The sequence below is a fragment of the Megalops cyprinoides genome, chromosome 18 (assembly GCF_013368585.1).
Source record: "Megalops cyprinoides isolate fMegCyp1 chromosome 18, fMegCyp1.pri, whole genome shotgun sequence".
Taxonomy (NCBI): Eukaryota; Metazoa; Chordata; class Actinopteri; order Elopiformes; family Megalopidae; genus Megalops; species Megalops cyprinoides.
This window is the reverse complement of record NC_050600.1, coordinates 4,534,669-4,541,586: the sequence shown is the minus strand read 5'-3', so window position 1 is coordinate 4,541,586 and position 6,918 is coordinate 4,534,669. Positions and strand designations below refer to the sequence as shown.

The window sequence follows — 6,918 nt, the reverse complement described above, 5'->3', positions numbered from 1 at the left end:
TTCCCATAGGCAGGCAGGTATATATGTAAAAAGGTTTGAACCCAACATTCTTCACATTAAAGAAAAATACAGGGTCACAAAAACTGTCTATTTTCTGTAAAATGGAAAGAGTTAAGACACAACATTTTCAACAGTCTAAACTACAGAAGCTTGGATGAGAACACCTCTGTTTTAAAGAAATATTTTTTACAGTGCTGAGATGTAGCCTAATGAATCGTGCCAGGACACACCAGCTTTCCTAATGTTGAGTCACTGTCCTCCTAATGTTCACTAACATGGTACTGACCCCCTTTATGAAACACATTGAAGGTAAAAGGTCATGCTAAGTGGTGCCAAGTTGCTCAGAGCAGCAATAAAGCAAAACACATCTGAAGCTGCTGAAATACAATAACCCGACCTATGGAAACATGGCTTAAATCTCAGGTAAGAATGCTCTGTGTTAATGTACTTGTCATTGTTAAAACAGAGAGCATTTTGTGCATGTTTCCATCGGGCTGAAGTCCTTTGTCCTGTGTGTGCCCTTTGTACACGTTGTGTGTGCGCGCGTGTGTGTAAGTTTGTGTGGATGTATTCTTCTTTTCCGCACCGCCTTTTTAGGCTGCCTATTTCCGCTGAGCTGTGGTTACCCTTCACAACCGACCGAAGTTTTCCTAAAAGAGAACGGCAGACAGAGAAAAGTCTGATACTAATACAGATCGGAGAAAGACTGTGAACACTGTGCAAAAGTAGCCTACTGCAGGGGGAATATACGAACAGATATTAGTGTGCGTTTCAGCTAAACAATACTGTTCCAGAATGTGCCGTTTTGAGTTCCACATGGACTCAGTTCTGACTTCGGCGCTGGTGTGCGTTTTTCTTGCTTTAACGTGCATCCGACGTAAGTTTCTAAGAACTTGTAGTTTAGATGTTAGTGGAGGTTAGAAGTGAATGTAGCAAGTTCTCTGTTACATTCATTTTGTCTTATTTATATATCATTTTGTCATTACGGCACTCTCCTCATGATCGGTTTCTCACCATCGTGTGCAAAATTGTCTCTGATTAATGTTTCCTTTTCTGTACTTTGCTTGTGTTTGTAATACCTTAGTTCTCACTGCGTCGTTTTTTTAACTTGCTCGGGGTAATCATTGAGTCTTGCTTTCTAACTTTTTTTCTCAACTCTTTTCTATTACGTCAGTACCCATACTTCAATATTATCTGTTTTTATAGGTCTTAAATTGTATTTATTATTATAATTATTATTATTAGGCTTTTATTATCATTAAATAGTATCAGGGTAGCAGAAATGTTACTGTTGATATTATTATTATCATAGCTGCTGCTGTTACTTATTTTTGTATCATGTTGTGATCGTTCTTAGTCACTGAAGCCCAAATTAGCGTCGAACAAGGTCCCGTGGAAGCGCAGCTGCTGTTCAGCAACGCCACCTTGAAACTCTGGTGCAAGACAACTTCGACCAGTTACAGCCTTACATGGTACCGACAGCGCTACGCCAAAGGGCTAGAAATGCTGTCGTTCTCCTATTCTTCCACCTCTGAAGCCGATCTCTCAGATGCCCCATCCAACGTAAAGAACCGAATTGAGTCCAAGAGGACTGGAACCGAGCTTACTTTGGCGCTGCAGAGGCTTCAGCAGGGAGATGGTGGATTTTATTATTGCGCCTCCAGAGACGCACTTGAGATCGTTTAGCTCTCTATCCGTACAATAACGATGATTACCCGGATTGCGGGAAACATATTGCTTGGCGTCTTTTATCTTAACGTAGGCGTACTTTATGGGTTACGTTAAAATATGTATACTTAACAGATGCTTTGACCCTGGTCACAGTTCAGAATAATCGCCGAGAAAGTGTCATAGTTAATAAGCATTAGTTGCATACATTTTTTCCATAGACAACTCATACTCCGTGTCTTTCCTTTCCAGATCACTTGTTGTTTCTGTTCTGTCGTTTTCTTAATCTTCATTCGTATTTACTTCGTTCCAGATATTTCCTTCACCTCCTTAAATTTCTGCATTGTGTCTGTCCCTCACTCAAACCCGTTCAATGTTACAACGTATCTTTGCTTCACTCAAATTTAATCATCTCCTCAAAGTCAGATGCGGAACTGGAGTCGCAGCTCAGAGACAGTTTGTCTCGCTTAAAAATGTATAGATGTTTAAATATATGCAGTAGTCTACATATAAAGCTATTCCATCTACATTTAATAATTATTCTTGATCACGTCCGTGTTCCAGAATGTGATGGCGAGCCAGTGGAACAGGCTCGAGGCCCGCTGTATTCATCAAGCGGCGAGGCGACGCTCGGATGCTCGGCGGAACGCGCCAACCAGCACTTCTACTGGTACCGCCAAACGGCGAATAATCCAGAAATGCAACCTCTGGCGAGCCTGTACGCATACAACAAGCAGGCTGAGGGCGTCCCGGCGAATTTTAGGGGCCGTTTGGATGTCAGAAGACTAAACGGGGATCGAGGAACGCAGCTGGTTTTACGAGACCTGACGGGTGGGGATACTGGAATTTACTGGTGCGCAGTGCGGGAGGCACGACGTTGGGTTTACTCTGTACGCCAAACACTATATGCCACACAGGACTATTAAAGCTTCTTAAGTATTATTTATTACGTGTGGCGGCTGGCGAGAGTGCAAAGATTGCAGCGCGTTCCAATCGGCAGTATGCTGTGGTGCACATCATAGCAGTAGCATTAGTTAACCCGTGAAAAGGGGAATCAGCAGTTCTGCAACCTTGACATGGGCATGTGTCTGAGTGCATTAACAAATACACTGAGATTGGGGAAAACATTTCAACGAGATGATATCCGATTTTTTCTTTCTCCTTTTCTAATTGCGTAGGATGCTGCTAACGCCTCAAGTTAAAGTCGCCATGCATATTTGCCTCAAAAGGTCACTTTCTGTACATAGGTGTCGAGTAGGGGTTATCAACCGGCGAATGTATTTTGCACCTTTTATTCATGTTCTCACTGGTGTGATAAACAAGTAAACTACATGCTGGTTTTTGATATGTCTTGTGGTTTATGTATATCCATGCGCTCGCTTCATAGATGTGGAGACAGAACGCACAAATTGGCAATCAGAAGATTCAGCACCGGCGGAGTAAACAGCTCCAACAGTCGGCACTGTGTCTGTCCTTCGTTCCTCTTCTTTCTCGAGGCATTTTTCAAAGACAGATATCACTGACCTAATTTGTAATACTGTTCGAGTCCGTCGGCCAAAGAAAGGAAACGAAACAATGGGAAGTTTCCCAGCGTGTCATGGGCTGAAATAAATTAATCCACGGATTCAATCAAACATACATTAACACTGTTTTAATGTTGTAAAGGGAAACAAACTCGCAAAACCTACAGAGATCCTGCGGATTTCATCCACGAAGTGCAACAACGCCAAAGTCTAGAGTGTGTTTGCATTCAGCGTTATTGTAACGAAGCACCACACTGTGTAAATGGGGAGACACGGTGATTCAGCCTAATTTGATACCTTTGCAAAAACCTTTGGTATTACTTCTGGCCTTCTTACGGCTTCAACAAATAAACGGATAAAATAAAGCTTTATTGAAACTTACTGAATTCCCCTCTCTGACAGAAACAGAAGACGAGAAGAATTTCGAAAGAAAACATTTCCACTAATAAAACAGACGCAGTCGGGCGTTTCTCAGATTTCTCTTTACAGATATCTGCTGACGCCCCATTGTCGTTAATTTTCTAGTTGCTGCAAAGGTGACGAGGGAAGGCTGATGCGAGGCGACGAATTGTTAAAATATTCTGTAAATAAACTTAATTTATGAACACACAACAATTGTGTATGTTTTTGTATGGGCGATATCGTCCGTGACACATCACCTGCTTACTTTGGGGCGGGCACGCGACTGATTGTTCTAGGTATGTTTTCAGTAATTATTTGTTTTAAAACTAATTTACTTTTTTATGTTGAAACACTCATGCACTAACGTAGCCCACTTGTATTAAGTGCCCCAGAATCCTTAAGTATTTTACTGCCTGCTGTTGTAAATGAAACAAGAAGCATGCCAAAGCTTTCCCAAAACATATGTCGCCTGTTTGTAAGTGCACAATCTGTAAAATAATATTAATTGGAGAACATGTAAAATATGTGCATAGATAATATAAGTAAATTAGAATCGAAGCTTGATGTTTACATACATATGTTATATGAAACGTTTGGAGCCTGGCTGGTAACCAGAAGGTGGCACGTACCATTCGGAAATAACTGCCGCTATAGCTCTCAGTAAAAGTCTAAGTGTGATGCTTAATTTAACTAAAAAATAAAAAAAATAAACATGTTTCCTAAACAGATGATATGAAAATTGTTGCTTAAGCCGACATGGATAAAGGCGTCTGCTTGACAAATAAAGCATGTGGCCAGCTCTTGTCGGAGTATTAGCACTAATACACTGCAGTAGCCTACTATTCTAATGTCTCCTGTCTACTATCAGTGTAGAATATCAGTTAATCTATGTGTCACACAGATCGTGAGGACAGAGCCCCGGCCGTTACTCTCCTCCCTCCGTCTTGCAGAGAGCTGAAATCCCGCCATAAAGTCACCCTCGTCTGTCTCATCCGCGACTTCTACCCGCAACTTCTCAACGTGGTGTGGAGGCGGAATGGAAAGGTCTTCTTCCTCCCTCTTTCCGGTCGTAAAAATTCGGTACAGAGCGTGAAGTGGTGATATAACGCCTAAAATATCCACAAGATGGCGACACAAAGTCATTTAAATCTTCAGTGAAGTTGCTTCTTTGCTTTGCAAAAGGTCTGGTTGAGGGCGTTGCATCTACACGTCTTTAAATGATGTAGTTCACATCTTCAACCACTATGAGGCACTGCGGCAACACTACACCGCCATCTGCTCATAAAATATGCAATAATCTACAAAAAATTTACAGTAAAAAATAAATGGAAACAGCAATGATTCATCTTAAAGAGCCCACATCATGAATGTAAAAGAAGTTTAAGCCAGAGACAAACAAAAAGACACACAAATTCAAGTGACACATTTAAAGATAACGAATGGAGTGGGGCAGTGATCACCCTCTCAAGGGGTTTTAAAAGATAGAGTTTGCTAATTCTATAAATACCAAAGACAGATTATGAAGAAGAATCAACTGAATTCTGTAAATAATGGGTTATTTCCCCTTATTCTTCTCATTGTGCATAAGTATGGGTAGGTTTAGCAGCAGGATAGAGAGCTCTCACGATGAGGTGTCACATGATGCATTCTGATGTAATGCAAGGGTAAAAACCACTTCTGTGTCATTGACAGTGGGATGGGGGAAATTAGCTTTGGAGGTGGAATCCTGACTACAGAAGGACCCTCCTAAAAATGGCTTCTCTTGATTAAAGCCTATGGCAGGTGCTTTTCCATGCGAAAGCTCTTTCATGGTTTCACAGTGCAGTTACAGTTTCACAGTAAACTGGTCACGTCAGACAGTTACTCCTGATTCTATAAGCTTCCTGTTTCTCTGCCTCTCTGTCTCTCTTTCTCTATCCACACAATCTTTGGGTAGATTTTTTTCTTAGATATTGAATAAATATTCTATTTTGGGTTTCTTCTGTGCTCTTCCTGGGCCTGAGTGTTGTCACTCCTCATTCTTCTTTCCCCGCATGTATTTTATTCTTTGTCAACCTTTAAGTAATTTTTGCTTCTCTGCAACCCCCCCCCCCCCCCCCATTATTTTTCTGACTGGAAGGTGATTGACAAGGGCACTTACCTGGATGAGCCAATCAGAGATTCCCCAGGAGCAGGACTTTTCTCTACCACTGCCCGCTTGTCTGTCTCAGAGAAGGCCTGGTTCAGGGGCGGGACTTACTTCTGTGCTGTCACTCACAGGAATCTAACCCAGCCATTGGTCCAAGCCATTTCAGCTCCAGGTATGATTTTTTTGCACTCTGAATTCAAAAGATGATGAAAAAGGAGTAATGCCTCTCAGGCTCCTAAATTATATGTTGCCTTTTGTATCAATATAAAATGATAGTTTATTTATCACGCATGCACATCCAGTTGGCAGAACAGTACTGTCTCCTCAATTTGTTTATGCTCTCCAGAGCTGTTAAGCTGTGGACAGATCATTTTATTTGTATTGTTAATGCTTTATTATGTCATATTGTTTGGTGTTTTGTAACGTGTCCTTATGAAAACGATGGTACAGTACATCAAGTGTGTAGCCTTCTGAGTTGTACAAATGAAAGTGATATTTTGTTGTTACTCAAGGTGGCAGATCCATTCGCCCAAGTCTTCAAGCAGCCAAAGTGTCCTTCACTCTGCTTCTGTGCAAGAGTGTGTTCTTCACCTGCCTGATCAGCATACTGCAGGTACACACACACACACATACACACACATGCACACACAGTATCAAACACATTACACAACACAGAATCACACACATTACACACACACACACACACAGTGTCAAACACATTACACAACACAGAATCACACACATTACACACACACACACACACACACACACACTGTTTTAATGGTTTTGTCCTCTCTCTCTCTCCTTCTTCTTCTTCCTCTTCTTTGAAGGTGCCAAAAATGTGTCAGAAATTTTAGTAGGTGCCACCTAAGCCGAGCTGAAAGGGAGGAAAAGCTGGATGAATCCAGTCACAGAAGCACAGCAGTTATATTGGGCCTCATATTTACACAGTGGAGTTATGCAGCACGCTTGGTCATCTCTTTGCCTTTATTGCTTTGCTTTGCGGATGATTTATAGCAAATAAATCACATGCGGTCCATGCCTTGCGGTAAGTTGATGTTGTAAAGGTACTGAGGTGTGGATACAGGTTCGACAGGTTTCATGTATGTTAAAGAAATGTGTCCAAATCAGGGTATACATGTGCTGTAATGATGATATTATTTTAGTATTTAGGGTTTTAAAGCAGTTGTTTAAATC

The 6,918-nt window shown here is 41.4% G+C and overlaps 1 long non-coding RNA gene across 1 annotated transcript; it reads left to right on the top strand.

Moving 5' to 3' along the window:
* The first annotated feature begins 340 nt into the window (after positions 1-340).
* LOC118792999 lies at positions 341-6,269 on the top strand. Its single transcript, XR_005005646.1, has 3 exons — positions 341-423; positions 5,713-5,893; positions 6,234-6,269. It is a non-coding gene; the product is annotated as an uncharacterized LOC118792999 (long non-coding RNA).
* Positions 6,270-6,918: the final 649 nt, after the last annotated feature.